General features: G+C 45.5%; 1 protein-coding gene and 1 long non-coding RNA gene across 13 annotated transcripts in view; one reads left to right on the top strand and one right to left on the bottom strand.

Moving 5' to 3' along the window:
• Positions 1 to 3,332: 3,332 nt before the first annotated feature.
• Positions 3,333 to 9,386, top strand: LOC143259561 (uncharacterized). The gene is made up of 2 exons (XR_013033567.1): positions 3,333 to 4,321; positions 9,123 to 9,386. It is a non-coding gene; the product is annotated as an uncharacterized LOC143259561 (long non-coding RNA).
• Positions 9,387 to 11,657: 2,271 nt separating this feature from the next.
• Positions 11,658 to 22,966, bottom strand: part of shaker (potassium voltage-gated channel protein Shaker) — a 489,510-nt gene continuing 478,201 nt past the window's right edge. For all 12 annotated transcript variants that reach the window (XM_033473847.2, XM_033473868.2, XM_033473800.2 and 9 more), the window contains one exon: positions 11,658 to 22,966. This exon is cut by the window's right edge and continues 6,469 nt beyond it. The gene's annotated coding sequence lies outside the window, so the exon portion shown is untranslated.

The raw sequence follows: 22,966 nt of genomic DNA, 5'->3' as shown, positions 1-22,966 counted from the left end.
GAGATTCGAACGATTTCACTCGATGCCGTTCCAATAAATTCGACGAGATCAACCCTTTCCGATTTTGCCCCGTTCACCGAAACATCGGCTCAAGCTCGCCGTAGTGCGACGGATTAAACTCTGCAGCCGGAGGCTAATTTCCAGGGCGCGGCGTCTTCCGTGGCAATTCTCTAAATAAATTAATAGACTGCAGAGACGGGGGGAGGGTGGTGGAACAGGGCGAGGCTGGCGGGTGGTGTGAATTGTTTACGGATGAACGAGGGAACGTTGGAAGAAAGCGTAGGAAGAAATTGTAGTGGACGGAAGCTCGGTGAGAAGAGAACTCGGAAGAAGGGTGGAAGAGGGAGAGGGGGAGGGCTAGCAGGAAGAGGACTCAGGAAAAGGAAAAAGGTGAAACCGTGGTTAGGCTACTAGAGGAGGAAGAGAGAGAGAGAGAGAGAAAGAAGAAGAGAGAGAAAGAAGAAGAGGGAGAAAGAAGAAGAAGAAGGAGAGAGCGAGTCGGAGGAATCTCTGGCCGCTGGTTGGCTCTAAGCACGGGAGGGCTAGAGCATTTCGTTTCTAGGCGAAAGGGGGCTAGAGGAGGACAGGGTCGACGACCTTTGCACGTGGAGTGCTCGGAAGTAGGCCACGCCGTGACATCACGCAAAAGCAAGATGGCAGCCGGGAAACGGGCACATTCTAGCCGGGGCACGCTCGCCGTTCGCCGAGGACGGAGACAAGGCGACGCCCGTGCACTCGAATCTTTTCCTCCGAGCGAGGGTGCGTTCCGATATTCACCGTCTTCTGCCTCTGCGACCTCTCTCCACACGATCCTCTCCCCCTCCTCCCTCTTACACCCTCTCGCTCTTTTCATTCCTCCGTCGTTCTTTCTGCTCCGTTGTGTCGCTTCTACTGGGTGTTCGCTGTTGCTACCGATCTTTTCTTGGCCGGCGAATGTGCACGGAGAATTTTCGTTTCTGATCTCGCATCATCGCGAAGGTCATTCTTTTTGAAACAGCAGGGGATGCATTCGTTTTTGGAATCATTGTTCCGAAAGATTCGCATGTGACTTTCGTTTTCGATCTTCTATGATCACGGAAGCTGTCGCGTATCACGCGACTGATTCCCGCTCGATGTAAACTGTCGTATGACAGTAAGAATTATGCAATAATTTCCAAAATTTCTTGTGGGACATTAAACAGCGTTTTTATTTATGCAACGATTGATCCGAACACAAAAGATTCGTTCTTGGCGTTAGATGGCTCCTCTTTCGTTCTCGACTTTCTATGACTGCGAAGGTCATTACTATAGTGACGAGATTGTGGATTCGATGCATTTAAGACAAAAGCGGGAGGGTGCAATTTTTCAAGCGGCGAAAGAGTTGCGACGATTGATAAATATCGATGCACTGAACTTCGATCAATTAAAATTACGAGAGGAAGAATGAAACGTTTGTCTGGCTCCGATCTTCTCCAAGAAATGCAAGCAATTGTTATTTCGCGCAAAATAACAATTTTGATTTTTTGATTGATTTTGATCAATCGTCATCTTCCGATACATGTTTCGATACGATATACAAAATGTGCAACGTTAAATGTGCAAAGTTACAAGATCATCTTCGATCTTCATGCAAACGTTCCAAACGTGAAGTACGTAATCGCATACGCGACAAGGTTGCACTCCCCTCGTTCCTGACCTTGCACGACCACCAAGGTCATTGCACAGCACATGGTTGCACTCGCCTCGATGCACGCTTCCATACGGCGCACGAGCACCGTCAATTTTAAGAAGCACTCGAGAAGTTTTACAGCATTTCCGTTGCTTGCTCGAATGAAAGCACACCGCGAGAGAAGCCTCGCCGTTCTTCTTTCGTCGTTCTTTTGTCTATTTCGAGTACGTTGATCGGTGACTGCGCGAACACCCTGTACAGTCGGATAAGGACGCCGCGATGCGTGCCAATACCCGCGATGAATATCGGAACGCGGGGATTCGGTGCAGCTGCCAACGGTGTTGCATCAGCGCTTACCGAGTCCCTCGCCGAAGAATTCTCCCGCTCGCGGAAAATCCGCGCCGCGACCCGCCGCTCTTCTTTTCCCGCGTTCCCATTATTCGCGGTTCCGGCGCTCCCGTAACAAATCGATCGCCATCGTCCCTTCGGCTCTAGCCCTCCGAAGCATCGTTTTCGTCGGCGGCGCGTCCATCACGAAGCAGCGCGAACGTCGAAGTAGCCGAGCCTCCGCGCGATAATAAAAGCCGCGATATTGCTACTTGCGCGACTCTGTCTCGACCTCTTCCCATCTTAACCCTTTCGCTGCGGAACGCCTAAAAATGAATTACTCTCTCAGCAGCCGGCGCGATAGCAGATTGTCTGTACGAACGACACGATACGCGCGACGCTCGTAAGACGGTGTGTGAAACCGATTTTGCTGGTCTTTTCTTTGAGGCGACTGGCCGACACGGCAGCCAAACAATAATAGTAATAATAATGATAATAACAATTTTAGTAATTTTTAATAATCTTAAATAATGTAGACAATTAATATAATATATTATAACAAAATTTAATAATCGAGCGCCAGAAGGCGCTGTTCGCTGAGAGAAAGTGTCTATAGCCGAGCGCCAAAAGGCGCTGTTCGCAGCGAAAGGGTTAACCCTTTCGCTACTACGGGTGACTATAGTCACCCGCCACAAAACGACACCTGCATACGATGGGTGACTATAGTCGCCGGCCACAAGATGCCACCTATACACGACGGGTGGCTGTAGTCACCGGTCACAACAATGGAGCCAAAAGTTAAAACAAGGGCTATCGCCTCGCTTTCCTCTGTTCGCAGACGCTATCATCCACCAAAAACTACGATCAATTGTAATAAATCTGGTCATATTAATCCAACGTTTTTGAAGCAAAAGACTCTTGGCCCCGAATGCTGAAGACTGCGCGCGCTTAATGTTCCTGCTTTCGGCAGGGTGCTCCGTTCTATGCGAGGGACTCCGCGGCGAGGCCCGCCGTAGCGAAAGGGTTAAGTTCGGCCGAATGCTATCGTTCCCGAAAACAATCTGTTCCCTTTATTTCTCCATTAGGTTTGCGGTCGGGCGAACGCTGCGATCGCCCGACTACCGGAACGCGCGCACGAAAATTTCCCATTAATTAACTCCGCACCGAGTTCACCGTTCAAACTCGCACCGTTCCGACGAGTGTGCATGCCTTTATAATTCGTCGTATATTAAATACGAGCTGTGCCCGGGAACAAAAATCCCAACGTCCCGAAGTATGTATCTCCCGTAACAGAGAAATAATTAATAGAATTAACCGTGAGAGCGGAGAGGACCGTGCACTCCGAGGCACTTGATTTTCAATATTTTCGCGCATTCCGGGCAGCGGGGAATAAATCGCGAACGAGTTCCATCCCGGAGCCATATCTGAGAGGATTAAAGCAATCTCCGGAAAGCTCGGGCCGCTGTTAAATTAAGCCTGGAACGTGGATTAATTTCATGCTCGTTCGAGCCGCGCGCGCTTTGGTCGAGGAGCGATCCTCATCGATCTCAGGGCCCTTCCCCCCCGCGAAAGAAAACGCGGCGAGAGAATTTTTCCCCTTTGGTTCGCCCCCTCTCCTTCTCCCCCGCGGCTCTCGCGCATCGATTCGGTAAGCGGCACGCGTTGTCGATACAACGAAAGCAATCCACTCAACGGGCTAACGACTGGAATCGTTGAAACTGCCGGGCCGGGTCGGGCCGGGTCGGGCCGTGGAAAAAACGCGAGCGCAATTACACGGCTCTCCGTATCGCGGCGGGCCGAGGCGAGTAATCAGCGCTTGCTCGCGGCGTGGCGGCACTCGACGCGTAATTGCCCCGCGATTACGCGTTATACAATCGCGAGTAAACAAAAACGTTATCGCCGCGCCGGTAATCGTAAACGTAATTGGCCGCGGCGATCGCAATTGCGAGCGCGAGGGCCGCGCGAATCGCCCCGGCCGCGGGGACCCGGAACGCGTCGCGGACGTTTGATGAACAGGACGCTCGCCGGGAAGAATTCGTTGGAGATCTTCCACGCAGATTATCCTGACCGGCTGGAATAATTAAACGGCGACAGAGTGGGAGGAAGTCATCGGGACTTCTTTCCTCATTCGCGAGGTACACCGATCAGTGTCGGGCTCGAGTGTCTCGCGAACGCGGTTGATCGGGTTTTCGGTCGAAACGCTTCGTTTCGATGCGTTCGATTTGGGAGCTAGTGCGACTAAGAATTCCTCCGCGGGATTATCCACGAATACAGATTGACATAAGACAGTTGTCATTCGAGATTTGCTTCGTGATCTCAACGTACAGTGGCGGTCGTATATTTAAGGTCGCTATTTCATTCAGAGTTTTATAGGTTATATATCAGGGTGGGGGAAGGGTGCAATGTGCGTCGACCGCGTAATTGCAGTAATTTTTCCTATAATTCGCGCTCGGGTGTCGCGCAAGAATGGACAATTTGGGGAGAGTGGATACGATTATGCGGCTCGCTTTTATAGTTGTTGACAATCGGTAACTATTAAAGCGAGCCGCAAGGCTCGAATAATCGTGTCTCCTTCTCCCAAATTGTCCATTTTTGAGAGCGAATTGAGCGCGAATTGGGCAGAAATTATTTTTAATATTATTAGTTATTCCTAGTTATAGTTATTTCTAGTATTCCTAGTCGTCCGCCTGTCTGATATTATCTATGTGTATTTAAATTTAATCTTGTGATCACTTAACGCGTACGATGTTGGTAGATCGTCGCCTATAATTTTAAAAAGCAGGTCGCCCGTAGCGATCTAAAGTTTCGTCACCCCTGAGCTATAATTAATATTAATATTAATATTATTATATATAATATTATGTTATAATAATAATATTAATATTAATATTATAACACAATATTATATATAATAATAATATTAATATTCATATTATAACATAATATTATATATAATAATATTAATATTAATATTATAACATAATATTATATATAATAATAATATTAATATTCATATTATAACATAATATTATATATAATAATATTAATATTAATAGTATAACATAATATTATATATAATAATAATATTAATATTAATATTAATATTATAACATAATTTTATATATAATAATATTAATATTAATAGTATAACATAATATTATATATAATAATAATATTAATATTAATATTGTAACATAATATTATATATAATAATAATATTAATATTCATATTATAATATAATATTATATATTAATATTATAATATAAATTATATATATATCATTTTGATGAACAGAAGCTATTCTGGCGTTTATATTCGTCTCACACGTATCCGTTTCACCTAACTAACTTCAAGATTACTATTCAAATTGCAAAACGAAGCTGAATCCTTACATTCGACAATGAAAATTCCAGCGTCCACGAGCATTCGTCCTCGTGGAAAGCGGTATAGTGCAAAAGAAACGTTCGCGTTATACCCACATTCTTGAAACGAGTAATGTTTTGCTAGCACGTAGCGTAGAAGCCATTGTACACACATCGTTAGGCGTTTCGCTACACAAGGTGTGCAGAGAAAACTTCTGGACCTTTAAAGACAGAATCGAAGTTACCCTTTAACCCCGTGACCACTATAGTTAAGCTTACGCGACGGCAGAAAGATCGAAAGAATTCACGATAAGAATAATCGATGCTGTAAAATTCTCCGGTTTAATCGTTATAAATGATGAAAGAACGCGTTCTCTTAGAAATAGCATTAGGCACGATATTGTGTAATAATTTTAGATAACGACACGCGCCGATTTAATCCCTACCGCCATAACAACGAGTCGGACTCGCCGTGAAGATTTCACACGTGATCTATTACATGCGAATGTTATTCGTTTCCTCGAAATAACAATCGAGATAAAATTTGATTCTACCGTTATTAAAATTCCAAGTAAACATGAGAAACAAAATCTTCAACAAAATTTTATTAAATTATATTTTATTCTATTAAATTTTATTTTGTTTTATTAAATTTTATTAAATACTTAGAAAAACAAAAATTGTCTCGTTCTATCAAGGAAATGATTCAAAACGAAGAAATGCTAATCGATGCAGTTGCGAAAGAAACCTCAGTACAAGCGATTTAGTATAGTTTTCGAGTCCGAGGCGGAGTTGCTTTCGATGCGATCTTCCCGACGGTTGTGTAAACATTTCGGCCAGTAACTAATACACACGTTATCGTAAACACATCTTGCTTCTCACAACGAGGACTAACAATGTGACTAACACCGCTACGACTCCAACTCACTTAATTAGTGCGTTTCGTACACAGAGAATCGAGTCTTGCGACTCGTTCAACGGTTGCACTTTTAACAGTTTCTCAAACATATAAACAAACGTTATATATAGCTTTGCTATCCTAACAGCGTTTAGTGACGCCACAGAGCCGCCACTCGAGCGCAAAGGATTGATCCCGACGCATTAAAAATTTGCGACTGTGTACGGTCTGCGAGTCTCCCTTCCGATCCGATCGAAAATCCGTTCCGGAAAGGAGACGCCGATCGCAGTAGAAACCGTCGAGAGGATAAAAAGGCCGGCTCGGCCGTGGAAAACTGCGCGCATATATCCGAGCGTGCTTACGTCAGCGTAATTAAAATGCAGGCAGAAAACGCGCGCGCGGGCGCGGGCGCGGGCGCGGACGCGGACGCGTATTTCTGTAATACACCGCGCCGCCTCGACGTTCGCCGCGGACGCTAAAATAATGCAAGATGGATTTGACTTTCGTCCAATATTCAGCGGTGTCGTATGCGTGCTCACGTTCCACGTGGTCACGCGTTCCGAATAAAGAACGCGCGTATAGGATGCTCGATGCGCGCGGGCTGCATCCGTGCAAAGCGCACCAACACGCGACGAGCCGCTTGCGTAAAAACCTCGCGCGCCTCCTCGGCCAGAGCAGGCTCCTTTATTGCGAAGATTCGATATTGCACGAGTATAATAAATCGAGGCCCCGCTCCACCTGTTTGCCCGGCGAGCAGGCGGCGACGGTTCGTCGGTTGTCGCCTTTGCACGCCTGAAATCGATTAGAAGCCGATTACAGTAATGTCTCTCTAACTGACGCTCGGATCGTCCACAAAAATGGACAATTTGGGAAGAGGGACCTTGCGAATTTCATTTTTATAGTCACCGATTTTCGACAATTATAAGAACGAGCTGGGAGGCTCGAATAATCGTATCTCCTCTTCCAGTATTGTCCATTTCTGTGGACAATCCGAGCGTCAATTAGGGAGACATTATTTAAAAACGAGCTGGGAGGCTCGGATAATCGTATCTTCTCTTCCCGAATTGTCCATTTTTGTGGTCAATCAATGGGTGTCAATTAGAGAGACATTACTGTACAGCAATGTCTCCCTAACTGACGCACAGATCGTCCACAAAAATGGACAATTTGGGAAGAGGGACCTTGCGAATTTCATTTTTATAGTCTCCGATTTTCGACAATTATAAGAACGAGCTGGGAGGCTCGAATAATCGTATCTCCTCTTCCAGTATTGTCCATTTCTGTGGACAATCCGAGCGTCAATTAGGGAGACATTATTTAAAAACGAGCTGGGAGGCTCGGATAATCGTATCTCCTCTTCGCGAATTGTTCATTTTTGTGGTCAATCAATGGCTATCAATTAGAGAGACATTACTGTAATTCGCACGTAGAATCCATCAACTGTTCGACGTTTAAAAGCTATCAAATAGCGAGAAGATCGAACTCTTGAAAAGGTCTTATCATTTATTTCAGTCCTTCCAAATAGTTAAAATCTGTGATCTTCCTGGTATTTGAGTCCAGGATCCACCGGATCGGTGCAAGATCATACAGATATAGTAATGTCTCCCTTACTGACGCTCAGATTGTCCACTAAATTCGATAATTTGGGACGAGGAGATACGATTATTCGAGCCTCGCGGCTCGTTTTGATAATTGTGGACAATTTATAACTATAAAAATAAACCGCAAGGCTCGAATAATCGTATCTCCTCTTTCCGAATTGTCAATTGGCTATTTCTCTGGACGGCAAAGTCTGATATGTACTGTACAGAGTGTCTGTATATTTTGTCTATATATTGTTAAGGTACAGTTATATTGTTAACAGTTATATTGTTAAGATAAGTCTGTATATTGTAAATCGATGTGAAGACAAAAGAAGTGTGAAACAATGCATATGAAGACGATTATTTGATACAAACGATGACCGAGTGAGCTACTAGAGTAAGCCACTATAGTGGTGCATCGTTCAGAGAGATGACATCCGCGAAAGCCACTATAGTGTCGCGTCGTGCCTAAAAGGTTAAAAACGAGCTGCAAAGCTCGAATAATCGTATCTCCTCTTCCCGAATTGCCCACTTCTCTGGACAATCCGAGCGTCAATTAGGGAGACATTACTTAAAAACGAGCTGCAAGGCTCGAATAATCGTATCTGCTCTTCCCGAATTGCCCATTTCTGTGGATAATCGAAGCGACAATTAGGGAGACATTACTTAAAAACGAGCTACTAGGCTCGAATGATCGTATCTCCTCTTCCCGAATTGTCCATTTCTGTGGATAATCGAAGCGACAATTAGGGAGACATTACTTAAAAACGAGCTGCAATGCTCGGATATTCGTATCTCCCCTTCCCGAATTGCCCATTTCTGTGGACAATCCGAGCGTCAATTAGGGAGACATTACTTTAAAACGAGCTACTAGGCTCGAATGATCGTATCTCCTATTCCCGAATTGTCCACTTCTGTGGATAATCCGATCGTCAATTAGGGAGACATTACTTAAAAACGAGCTGCAAGACTCGAATAATCGTATCTCCTCTTCCCGAATTGCCCATTTCTATGGACAATCCGAGCGTCAATTAGGGAGACATTACTTAAAAACGAGCTGTAAGGCTCGAATGATCGTATCTCCTCTTCCCAAATTGTCCATTTCTGTGGATAATCGAAGCGACAATTAGGGAGACATTACTTAAAAACGAGCTGCAAGGCTCGAATAATCGCATCTCCTCTTCCCGAATTGCCCACTTCTCTGGACAATCCGAGCGTCAATTAGGGAGACATTACTGTATCTCGGGGCGCTTCGCGAAAACAAATATCGTGCAGTTGCCAATTTCCATTCCACGCATCTTAGGTTTCCGCTTTGGAAAAAACGGACCGAAGAAGCTACGCAAAACCCGTCGGAAGCGCTAAAGAAGGCGTCGTCGACGACACGAGGCGTCGTTGAGTTAAAATCAAATTTCGTTGCGGGGACGCAAACTCTGAAGATGAAGACTGCCAAAGATGCGATCGACTTTAAAATAATAAAAGACTTTAAAAAAAGAATAACTGTAACGATTCTCTTGGAACGCAACGAGGAAGCTCAGCGCTTGGAAATAAAAAACAATAAAACTGCAAACTCGGCGGAAACGAACGCGGAAGCAAAAGATTCCTTTTCGCAGCTGGAACTGCGGCAAAGGCGGAAAAGCGGTCGATGCATGAGACTCGAGTAATTAACCTAAAGCCTGTAATTATTGTTTCAGAAGAATCGAGCAAAGTCCGAGATCGTCGTAATAAGGGACGACGAGGGTTGAAAGCGTCGGCCTGCACTTGAACAATTTTTCCACCGGCCGATTAGTCGGTTCGATCGAGTGCTGTTTGCCAAGGGTAGTCGATACACGGGTATATCCGCGAGAACGCCGGTGCATTAACGTAACTACGCGAACGAGGTTAATACGTCACCGTAATGGAGGCGGCCGTAGGGCGCGACGCGCACTCGCGATCGCCGTTTTGAAAATGTTTATTTGTCACCGTTCTCTCTTCGCGTTCGCGTTCGCGTCCGCGAAGTCGATGTTGGCATTCTCTGATGTCGGCGCTGATTATTGGCGCAGATAGAGCCGGATAAAAAACGCCGTCGAGGCGATAAAACGCGGCAATTGTTGCACACAAAGTGCAAAGTCTATAACCGGGGCCCCGTGCGTGCATTACGAGCCTCGTCGATTCGCAGTCGTGCCGCGATTACGATGATGTAACGCGAGCGCGCGCGCGCGCGAGCACCGGCGCGCGCGACTATCTTATCGGAAAATTCTGTTCGCCGTGGTGGCGGCCATCTAATTTCCGAGTTTCCACAATAATGGTATCCCGTTAGATTCCGCATAATGATCCGCGACGAATGCTTCCGCGAAGTCCGTCGCCGGTTAAAAATTTTACGAGGACATCGAGTAATTAACCGTGCGCGCGACTTCCTCAGCGGAAACTGTACTAATAGCCAGTCTGTTACGAAACTTCGAGTATTATAAAAAAGTTTGTCCGGTATAACGGGGGATACTGCGGAAACGGTTTCGAATCTTGAACGCATGGACACTCTCGTGGATGGGTTCTATGGTGTGACTCGGAGTTCGCCGCGGCGTACACTCGTCCTAAATAAACGGATGTGACGTCATTGCGTCCATATGATCGAATTTACTTTGATACCCTTCGCTGCGACGTGGCAGCGCGGCAGCGAGTAAACAGCCGAGTCGTGTTACAAATTTTTGTTTACGAAGAACACCGTTTTGCCGTGCGTAAGGTGTTCGCGTTTTATTCGGTGTAAACGAGAATTTTAGAATTTTAGTGTGGGATAAATAAGATAGCCGAGTTGCGAAAATAAAATTGCGACATTGTTAGCAGTCGACAGAGTCGTTTGCCGTCGTCCGGGAGATTTTTTAGCACAGCTGCTGTCACCTGGCGGTAGCGGTATCGCGACTCGAAGAATTGATATTATTTATTCTCTAGTTGATTGTATTTAAATTATGGTAAGAGCTGTTTTGCGTTTGGAAGTTACCGGATCTTTGTTATTAATCGAAATTTATTATAGCGGAAAATTTGAATTTCGCGCTATCTTTAAGATTTCGAGCTAGCGCCGTTCTTTGTAGTAGCGTAACGGTGAAACTTTTCGTCGAAATTATCCAGAGATGATAATTCTGAGGGTTCGATATTCCGTCACGGATGGCGACGTTAGTCTAAAACCCAATGGAATCGACATTTAGCGCTATTACGGGTAGTGGTAAAATACGGAAACTGTTATATCGACGGTAGATTTCGGCTAAAATATTACCGACGGTAGTTTTCGGCAGAAGAAATTACCGACGGTAGTTTTCGGCAGAAGAAATTACCGATGGTAGTTTTCGGCAAAAGAAATTACCGACGGTAGATTTCGGCTAAATCTCTAGAATTATTATCCGTGGATAATTTGGCGAACAGTTTCACCGTTTTGCTACTATCCGTGACGGCGGTAAATTTAGATTTTAGGAAGCGGCGCCAAATTCAAACGTTATCTTGCCCAAAGTGGTAAAAATCGGGCTTGTTAGTTTTCCGAATGTTCTCATAAATTGAAACAAATAATTAAGAACTACTCTTTTATTAATATAAATTTAAATACTAAAGAATAAATTACAATTATATTATATTCAAGAATTGACGCTATTTCGTTTAATCCTTAATAATAATAAATAGGAATAAGTAAACTTGCACTTATTTGTGAATTTAGTAAAAATAACAAAAGAAAACCTTAGTAATATTTATAAGATAGAAAATTCGTATTAAAATTACAGAACAGAAAAATGAAATTAAGAACACAAAGGGAAGGCAAGGGAAAGGGAAGAAGGAGAAGAAGAAGAAGATGGGTGAAACTACGATAGAAAGACGATGCTACGTGAAAGTGCTTTATTCCTTTCGGAGATCGTTCATCGCAGACATCGGCGTCGGGAATGCCGCTCTCATTTTTGTATTTTTTGTTCGTATGTATATATATATATATGTGTACATATATGTATAAATATACATACACGCGTATATGTAATGCATATGTGTACATATATACTATGTTCATGTACGTACGTATGTATGCGGTGTATACATACATATATACTCTAATAAGCGATCCTAATTATCGAGTAAATTATCGTCTGATATTAAAAAATACGCATGTATATGTACATGTACAATTACAACACACGCCAGGACGGCAGGAATCCTGGTCCAGTGAGACCTTAATAATGATTTCTTCACTTCTTCTCATTTGTTTATCATTTTTTCTCTCTTATCTCTCTTTCTCTCTCTCTCTCTCTCTCTCTCATTTTTTTTTATTTCTCTTATCATCTCTTGTTTTTAAACGAAGGTTGAATGTACAGTATACACATTTACACTTATCGTTTCAGCAACAACAATTTTATTGTACGTAGATTGCAAAAATTAAATAAATAATGACAGTGGTACATCGCGTATTGGACGGAAAGGCCCAAAACACTGCGCAGAGGTGTGAGAGGAAATTATAGGTTTTTAAATTCGGTTGAGGTGCGATTGCTTCTTCGTTCTCTCTTTCTCTCTCTCTCACACACTCTCTCTCTCTCTCACTCTCTCGATCACACTCAATCTCTCCCTCTCTTGTTCTCGAGCTCATTCTCTCTCGATTCTTTCGCTCGGCTTCTTTCACGCTTCCTCAAGCTTTCGAACTTCAACCCTTGCGTCAGTCTCTCTACCTCGTTCTCTCCTGTTTCTCACACTCGCTACGCACGCTTTCCCCATCACTCTCTCTCTCTCTCTCTCGCATTCTCTCCCTCACCCTCTCGCTCGTCCCATTCTCGTTCACACTCTCTCGTTTTCTCAAGTAAAAGCGGTCCACGTTGCGAAAAACACAAACGGAGAGAGTCAAGTCTCGAGTATGAGAATATTCCACTGAAAAAGGTCGGAAACGTATCCTTCTCTTGTCGGCTTATAAAAAATCTATTTTTTGTTTCGAAGCACGCCCAGTTATTAACCAGACGAACAGGCGTCGTTACACGGTTTTCTCCGTTCTCCGTTTAAATACCCTTCGGTTTTTATTCCCTTTCTGGAAACTTACATTTTTGTATGTTTGTTCGTTTCTTTGTTCGTCCCTTTCGAGTTGCTTCTACGTATAGTAATTAATGGTTTGGTTTTTCATTTTCGGTATGCCTGTGTTCCTGTGTTAGTGTGCAATATCGTGTCATTCTCTCTCTCTCTCTCTCGCTCTCTCGCTCTCGTTCTCTCTCGCTCTCGTTCTCTCTCGCTCTCGTTCTCTCTCGCTCTCGTTCTCGCTCTCGCTCTCGTTCTCGCTCTCGCACTCTCTCTCTCTCTCTCTCTCTCTCTCTCTCTCTCTCTCTCTCTCTCTCTCTCTCTGTGTCCGTATGTACGTATGGTATGTCTCTCGCGTGTGTGTACATGTGTGGCTTTTTTCATCTTGCTCTCTTTTTTCATTATATTACAATAATTAACATCGTCACATACAGACTTATACACTAACGATATGACTACAGCTCCAAACCAGCAGAGCGTTCATCGATGAAGAAGTGAGAATAATTATTTTACGCGCTTCTCTCTCTTACCCCCTCGATTCACTTTCACTCTCTCCCATTCTTCCTCTCTCTCTCTTTCTCTCTTCCTCTCTCTCCCTCTCTCTCTCTCTCTTTCTGTCACCCTTTCGCTCTCTCCCTCTCGCTCGCTCTTCGTCCCACTTTCGCCCGTTCCATTTCCCTTTTTCGCATCCGGAGGGAAGCTACCTGTCTCTCCCTCTCTCTCTCTCTCACTCTCTCCCCATTTTTCCCTGTTCGTTTCTCCCGATTGATAATGTCGATATGCCAATTTATTTATAAAACGTTACAAAGTTATTCGTGAGCGCTGCCGCGTGGCGTTATCGATGTACATCGCGAGAATCTCGTTTTTTTTGTTTTGCTGCAACGGAACCTGCACCTCGGTCACCAGTCCCGTGCCACCCGATTGCTCCCTGGCGCCTTTTCTACGTCTTCGAACCACCCCGCGCGCGGCCCCCGTCCGCGAAAACGTGAGCTCGCCCGCGTCTCGTCCGACATTCTTCGTTCGATCGAGAGCCCGCGACGATCTTAATTAGCGATATACCAACGCGTATCGAGTAAGGCGTGCAAAGACCGCCGCGGTTCTGGACATCTCTCCGCGAGACCGATTCTCTGGCGTTCGATCGCGCCGAAGTCGCAACGTTAAAGTATAATTGACGTTCGTTCGATTGACAAATAAAAAACTGGTGTACCAGAACGAATGATCCATTCGATGACTCGATCGATGAAAACCGATCCGTACGATCGAGAAACGTCTTTCCGCTTTTCTCCGTTCCGCGCGCGTGTGTCCTCGGTTTTTTCCCGGAGTCCGGTTGTCAATTTGACGAAATTGCAAAAGCAACGGATCAACAACAACAAATCGCCCCCGAAATTTTCGCCGGTAAATTCGATGTCCGGATGAACGGCGATCGTTTCCGGGCAAATTCGATAGATAATTAGCGATAATACGCGAAAGTGCTTGTTCCCATGGACATGGGAGTTGTGCGGCTAATGTACACATGTTTTCGTAACAAAATGCAGTACACGTCTCCCTAACCGACGCTCAGATCGTGCACGAGAATGGACAATGTGGGAAGAGGAGATGCGATTATTCGTGCCTTGCGGGGTCGTTTTCATAGTTACGAGTTGTCGACGACTGTAAAAAAACGAGCAACGAGGCTCGAATAATCGTATCTCCTCCTCCGAAATTGAACAAATTTGTGGACAGTTAGGGAGACATTACTGCGTGTCGCGCCCCTTCCCGTTTCGAACCCTCTCATATCCGTCTTGCCTCCCTCCCTCCATTTTCACTCTCATTCTCGCTCTTTCTCTCCCATACACACGCACACGCATACTTTCTTTCTCTCTCGCTCGCTCGCTCGGTCTCTTTCGCGCGCGCGCATTCTTTCTCTCACACTGTTTTCTCTTGTCTCCTCTATCGTAAATCGGCGCGATTTCTGCGTCTCGTGTGTATATATGCGCGAACTGCCGACTCGATTGTACGAAGGCATCTTGTAGGGAACTATTGAGATATATAAATAATATTAATTATGCGTACGCCTATATACCGTAGTTATCTCTCTCTCTCTCGCGACCGTCTCTTGCTTTTCTGGCTCGCTCTCGGTTTCCGAACGGTTTCGGAACGATTTCGCCGACGACTGATCCGATATCATCTCTTCTCTCTCGTTTCTCACGTTCGAGCAACGTTTCTCTAAGTGCATCATCAGCTTGACACGGGTTGCAGCACTACAGCTTCTTCGCTTCCTTCTCCTCTTCTCCCGTCTTTCGTCCCGTCCTCGCCTTTTGGCCCACTCTCTCTATCAATCTCTCAATCTCTCTCTTTCTCTCGCTTCCTTTCTCTCCCTCCCTCTCGTTCTCTCTCTCTCTCGCTCTCGCTCTCTCTCTCCGGTCCTCTTAGCTTCTCTCGTTTAAAGACTAGATTGCGGGGATTCCGGCACAAACAAGGAATGTCGTAGTACATTATATCAACATTTAATAAAATATCTGAAACATTAACAAATAGACTATATGAGTACTACATGACTGTCCTTAATAATGTTTTACAGCTAATCGATAAGTAGTAATCAGTTTCCTCCGTCCTTCGTTCATCTCGTTAATCGACTGATGGATCGTTTTAAGTGGATAGTGAAATTCCGTGGTCATTCGACTCCGAGGGGCACGTACCCCCACTCGCACCTCTCTAATCCTTCGCCGTTTTTCTTCTAGTTCGACCTTCCCGTTCTCTCCATTCGGTTAATCGACGCCTGTCTTATCACTCGTGCTTGAATCTCCCGTCCGTTTCTTTCTTTCTTTCTTTGAGCAACGTCTGATAAACGATTCACGTCTCTCGGTGTGTCACACACGGCTGTGTACCTCGGATTTTCGATGAAGTTTGGTGTCTTTATCAAAGCGTCTTGCGTCCACTATCTTTCTCTCTTGCTTTCTCTCTTGTCCCGAAAAATTACCCACGGGGTCCCGTCACACCCTCGTTCGCGTCGCCTGTCTTGTCCTCCATCGTCCTTCGTTCTACGCTCTCCCGAGAAAACCCAATTATTTTCTGATCTCTTCTATTTTTTTCTGCTTTTTTTTCTTCGTTACTTTCAGTGACAAACGGGCTCCCATTCTACTGCGTCGGAAGCTTGCGTAGCCGGCGGGCCCGGCTCGATCACGGTCACGGTCACGATCCACCGCGCCGAGGATCGCGATATCCTCTCGACGATCGCCCGGCATCGGGAAACGATCGAGTTTGTCGGTGGAAAAAATATCCTCGAACCTCGCGTGAGAAACGCTCGAAGAACGTGGCAAGAACTGGGCCACAATCCGGCCGTGAACGTATTTGTTTTATCGTCTTCCCGACAATTCCGAGGGACGAGCGCGCGTAACCGTGCTCGAGCGGATCGGCCACCGGCGGCGGACAAGCGTTTCCTCGTCGCCTATGTACTCCGTAATCGCTATATAATGTATGTGTATGTATATATAATATACTTTTTTTTGTTGTTTTGTTATTCAAAATGTTATATCTCGCGCTTCGAGAAGGCGACGCGTGCCGCCCCGTTTTATTTACTTTGTTTTTAATGCCTACAAATGCATCGTTTTATTTTATCGTTTTCTTATTTTTGTTCTCCATTGTATCTCCTCTTCCGACAAATGGTGGACATATAACGTAAATAGCCTAGATATCCTCACGTACAAATAAGTTGATCGATATTAATCGTTGCCCTGAGTGCCTTGGTACCCGGCTTGCGAACGGAACTTCGACTTCCGCGCCCTTCGATATATACATAATATGCCGGCGCTTCCGTCGTTCGGACGTACCTCAACTTCCCAAAAAATCCCGATCGTGTCGCGAACGTTGGACAAAGGGAACGCGACGGTTCGTAGTTCGCGGATCGCGTTGCGAGAGAGAGATTCTCTTCGTTGAACCGTTCGCCGGCGCGGCGGTCCCGGGTTGATCGCCGCGTTCCGCCGTCGATCTCGATCGCGGATCGTTTCGTCGCGAGCAGCTCTACTCGCGTCGACCGTTTCGATAATTCGGTGAAACGGGCGCGTGTCTCGTTGCTCTGTGTCAACCTTGCCGCGTGTCGCGATTAAACTGTACAATTGAAGCAATATATCGAAGAAGAACGCAAGAACGGATATGTTGTTAACAATTTGTTCTCCGTTTTTACGGAACTACCATTTAATCGAATTCGAAGTTGACCGGGCTTCGACGATCGCGACAGCGTTTCGTAGGATCGAAAACGCGAGACGGATATCGAAGAGAATCCGAAGAATTCCTTCGGCTTGGGCTCGTTTTCGCCCTTCGTCCCCGCGTTTCTCTATTTACAAATTTTAATTACGTCGGATAATCGAGGATCGGCTCAACCGGAGGCTGCTGCATCGTGTTTACCGTACAGATCCCGGGAGATTTCGTTGAATTTCCACGGTCCGAACGACGGGAGGCGCGCCATATTCCCTAGATCATCGATCCCCGTGACTCTCCTGCTCCCACGTTAAAGTCTCCCGGTCGTCCTCGCGTAATCGCGCGCCTCTCTCACACCCGTCACTCCCGAAATCCTCGCTAATTACAACGTCCCTCTCCGTGGTTCGTCCCTCCTCTTCAGAAGCAGCTAAAGGAAAAATTTCAAGCTTCGACTCGCGATCGGCCGGCGATCTCGCGCGAACAAGCGTACTCAGTCGTCGGCTTTCGAACAATCGCCTGAACGAAGTTCACGGGACGACCTTCGAACCGAATGTCACCGTCTCGTGCCAGCCACGTGTCGCCGATGGATCATCGGATTTCGTTGATATACAATCGTCGAATTCGTTGCGATTTCGATCGCAAGGCCTGGCAGCCTCTCGGCGGTGCCAGGAGAAGAAAATTTTGCGTCCTCGAACCTCGTACGAGGAGGGATCGATCTCGATCGATTCGATGGTCGTCGCGCGGTTTATCCCCGTCTTTCTCTTTCTCTCTTAATCCTCCGTTAAATCGTAAAAAGTGGCAGTCGAACGACAGCTCGTTACGAGCGAATCGGCGCGGAAACGACGAAAGGGTCTTGCGCGGGAAATACAAACGGCGGGAAATGTAAATGCAAGGAGAAGCGACGAAATTTCTCTTTTCTTTCTCTCTCTCTCTCTTTTCCTCTTCCTCTTCTTCTTCCTCTTCTTCTGCTTCTCATTGTTCTTTTTTTTGTCGTTTTCTTCTTTTCGTTTTTTTAGTTTCTTTGGCGAAGCTACGATGCTTGTTCTCGGTCGCGCGGGCGGCGAGATCCTCTCGCGCGAGGATCACCGGGTCCGATCGCGATCACGTGTGTCGGTTATTTCGTGTCACTGTGTGCATTTTGATCCATCCGCGGTCGCAGCGCGACACTTTTACAAAAAACGCTTTGAATATAGAAATAGTGTGCTTACAAAACTCTCGCGTTTAGTCGTCCCACGGGACGAGAAATGAAAGAAAAAGACACGGTTCAAACTCTCTCTCTCATCCGCAGCTTTCGGTGTGTTTGTGTCCTGTAAATCGTGGTTCCGGTGTGTCGCTGTTGCACCTCTGTGTGTACGTGTGTTTGTTCCGTGTGCGTGTGCAAACGTTCGAGACTGTATAAGGTACGCGTCGCGATTGTTTCTTTTTTTTGTTGTTGCTCGACGTTAGAAAAATTAGCCGTTCTTTCTTTCTCCGGTTCGTTTTAACAATTACGTTTTACGTTTAATAGAATCGCTTTGCACGGGCGAAAAATAGAGATTATTACGCGTTATTATTTCTCGTTCGTCTCTCTTGTTTTATAGTTTGTCTTTATCACTCTATGTCTTTCCATCCACCCTTCTCCCACGCTCGTGTAAATACGTTTTTCGTGTCGGCCGTTCCTCTGTGTTCCCTGTGGTCTGCGGAAAATTAACACTTTAGCTACCGGAAGGATGTTCGTTTTAGGTTCTTTTTGAAACGTTTCAACGAGCCTGTTGCACTCTTCAGCGAATCGTTCGAATAGTTAGAGAGAATTTAACGATTATTTGACGATTCGCGAATGAAATTGCTATGGCGGTGTTCGATTTTCAAGGAACTGTTTCAAGCCAGCTTGGCGGTAGATAAAGTGTTAAATATATATATAAGTGTATGTCGTGTGTGCGTGTACATGTGTATGCCTGTATGTTTATACATGTCTGCGTGTGTGTCCTCGCTGTACATAATATTTTACGCGCGGTAAACTCGACGCATTTTTAATACTTTTTTGTATTTTTTGTTGCTTATTATCGTGTCCCACTCTGTAAGGCGATCGGCTTAGCTTCTCTTAGTGCTTATAAACGTAATATATTTTTTTTTTTGTTCATTATTATTCTTTTTGTTTTTGTTTGAATGCGGGCCAGGTGGCTCTTAGCGTAACCCGGGGCAACTCGGCAGGATGTTTATCTGAACTAGTACCGTTATGAGTATAGTAATAATTCATCTCTTTTTTTTCTATTTATTTATTTATTTCTGTATTTATACATCGTACGTTCCTTTTCCTCGTCGTTCCTTTTTTTTTTCATTCCCCTTTATCCCCTTTAAATATAATCCTGTAGTAATGCGTTTTTTCTTTCTTTTGTTTAAAATGCGTACAAACGGAGATGCGGAATCATAATATGTATAACGTACCGAGGGAGACGTGGCGTTCATTACTTATCGATTATTATTATTATTACTATTATTATTATTAATAATATTATTATTAGTATTGGTATTATTACTCATTAATTAATTACACGTTAGTTATTACTATCGTTATTATTATTATTATTACATATTATTACTATGATAATAATAATAATTATTATTATTTCCCATTATTAATCATTATTATTAATCGTGGTTTCATTTTTGCTGAATCCCCCTCACTGCGCGCATAGGTATATTTTTATTCGGCTTTCGTCTAGTGATTTACGGTAGTTACTTACAGAATTATTATTATTATTATTATTAATTATTAATTATCAATTATTATTATTATTTCTCAATTATTCATTATTATTAATATTATTATTTAGTTGTATCTCTTTTCCCTTGCGTCAGAAAAATTCTCGAGAGTGATTATGCCAAAAGCCAATACGATAAATTACATTATTAATTGTTTAATCTCTTTATCTTCTTTTTTTTTTGTGTGTCGTTCTTTAAATTACTTTAGTTGAAGCTTCACACAGCCAAAAAATGAAAAGCACTTAAAACAGTGCTCAACACTATATAAACGAGTTTCTCGATTAATTAATTAATCCCGATCAATTAATTAATCTCGAGTAATTAATTAATTAATTAATTAAACGGATTCCGACCGACTTGAGTGGCAGAGGCGGCCCGTCGCGCCGCGCCGTCCGGTGTCTCTAATGCGACACCCCACTTTCCTCGTGAAAAGTTTCACCTTGCCTGGTCTCGCTTCGACATTTCTCTCGTTTTATTCCTTTTTCTTTCTTTTCTTTTTGTTGCTCTATTCGGATTCCTCGTGAACTTTGCCATTAGCCTACTAAATAGCTTAATCGGAAAAAATCGTTCCTATGTTTGTGTCTCTCTCTCTCCCTCTCTGCTTGTCATTCTGTCTGTTCGCGGTGTGTGGGTGCGAACGGTGGCGCGTGTGCACGTGTTTGTACGTGTGCGTGTCTGTGTGTGTATTATGTCTGCGACGGTCTCTATTACCTCGTGTGAGTGTACGCAAGTGTACTCTTGTAATCGATAGTACTTTCTACTCTCGTAATTAACGATCCCACTTCGTCGTCTATTTGCAATATTGCGAGCGATGTGTCGCGACCCCTCCTCTCGTTCGTTCACGGCTGGCGCGTTCCCTTCTCGACCCCACGGTGCATGCACACATTTTCCACGTATGCGTGAGCACACGTGCTCACTCCGATCACAAGCTTGTTCTCTCGCCTCGTTTCCTGTGCTCGATTTCGATTTTCGCGCGCGCGCGCGCGCGCGCGTGTGCGTGTGCGTTAAACGCGCCGGACACGCGAAGAAGCTCGTCGCCGTTAATTAGTTGAATACGCCTAAAACGATTCGACCCGCCGGAAATCAGTGAAAATCCTGAACGACAACAAACACGTTAACGGATTCAATTATTTACGATTAGTTTCATTTAGTGGGTTGCCCGTTCAGCGTCTCGACCGCGCGCATGTATATAGATTTATTTATATATTTTCATAGATTTATATTTAATATCTAAATATATCACTTGAAAGCGTGATCCGCTCGATCTACGAGCAGTCGCACTCGCTTCTATTTAATTCTCTCTTCGTTTCCCATCCCCCCGAATTCACCCCTAATTAGAATACGCGCCGCATGCGTTTCCGAACGGCGATCGCTCGATCATCCCCCCCCTGCCGCGTTTCTCTCGCGATCGATCGTTCGAAGCCGTTGTCCCGTATCGTTTGTCGAATCTGCAAGTGTTATTATCGATTTGATCGCCTCCGCGCCTCACAGCCGTAACTATTTTAAACGATAAATTGGATCCAAGATCGCTTTTGATTAGACGAGGCTTCCGTAAACAGAATTCTCGGATGCTGTTACTGCAACTGGAACGCTTCCGGTACCAGTTGTCTCCCTGTGTACAAGAGAAAAGTAATAACGACGATCGACCATAATAATCGCGCGTTGAAACGGCAGCGGGGGGGATGACGAGAGCGTGCCACGCTAATCACAACTCCGTCGACTCAAGCTGCTCTCTGCACTGTCGCGAGATTTCTCGGGCCGAGCCACAAGTCCCTCGAGTCTGAATCGTGCGAAACACGCCCGAGACTCTCTTGCCTCGATCGAGCTTAATTTTATTCGAGATTTCTTAGACGGCCGCTGATTGGAGCTTCTATCAAGCCGAGGATCTTAACATCTGAGTGAAAACTGACTCGACTCGATTTCTTCCTTGCCACAAAGACCGCCGTCGAGCAGAACTTGCGTGGACTGCGGTACAACATCGATAATCGTAGTTACTCGTAGCTGACGCAACACGGCTATTTCATCGTCTATTTCCACGTCACGATGATCCATGGAACACGAGCACGCTGCTCTCTTCCTGCAGCGATCGAGGCCCGTCCGCGGCCGGACAAATCGCGTCCGATCGCTTTCGGTAATGTTGGACCGCGTCCAGGTGGTTCGTCCGACAAATAGAATCGAGCGTGTTCCACGTGAGAAACCTGAACCGAGAGCCGTGGCCCGGACGTCGTGAATCTCGTGCCGGAAACACGACGGTTCGCGCGTTCTCGTTCCGCCTTTCTGAAGTCTGCGCTCGGATTGCGACAACGGATCGTTCGTTCTCTACTGGCGACAGCGGAATATACATAAGTACTCTAGCTTCTTTAGCGGACTAGCTTCGTGTTTTTTTTTTTGTTTACTCGTTCTCTAGTTTACTTTTTAATTAACGTTTTTTGTTTGCGGCTAGTTTACTTTGGAATGCATGCTCGACTCGCGCTCGCATCGATCGTTCCATTCGCTCGTTCACCAGCACTCTCGTGCTCCTCTCTCGATCTCCTCACCATCCAAGACTCTCTCTCAGCCTCTCTCTCTCTCTTTCTCTCTTTCTCGCACACGTTCACACTGCGTTCTCCTCCCGTAATCCGTTATCGGCGATCGACGAGCAACGATCGACGACGTTCGACCTCGAGTCGCGCGGGAGCTTCGCCCGGACGAGTTCGACGGTCCGACGTCTTTCTGCTGCGAGCACGCAGGATCTAGTGCGCGAGGAAACGTTCACGGTTCACGTTTTTCTCTCTCGTGTTCTCGTTTTTGCTCCACGGTTCTCGCTCGTCTGCCTGTCTCTTTCCGTCTTCTCTTAAGTCCTCTTCTGGCGTGACGCGACGCGACGCGCGTAGGATCGGCTCGTAGAAAAAGGAACGTCTCGTTCTCGCGCACGGTTCGGAACGGTGGACGCGGGATCCCCGCACCTGCCGCCACTCGTTGTGCACGCGGAAATGTCGAGCTCTCGCCCTCCGTCGCGTCGCTTGTCGCCGGAAAAAACGGGGAGGCGATCGGGGCGTCCCGCGAGCCGCGCGACGATACGGAGGGGAGAATTGCGCGGAGTCACCCGGAGAACTGTCGCTATACTGTCGGGTTCGCCTGTCGATTTGCTTCGGCCGCGATACGAAAGATCTCTCGGGACGTGTAGAACTGTGAATCGATGACGGCGCGAGACCTCAGGCCTTGCGACAATTGTCCGGGGGCCGGTTG

Source organism: Megalopta genalis, chromosome 1 (assembly GCF_051020955.1).
Source record: "Megalopta genalis isolate 19385.01 chromosome 1, iyMegGena1_principal, whole genome shotgun sequence".
NCBI classification, from domain to species: Eukaryota; Metazoa; Arthropoda; class Insecta; order Hymenoptera; family Halictidae; genus Megalopta; species Megalopta genalis.
This window is presented reverse-complemented; position numbering and strand designations above follow the sequence as displayed.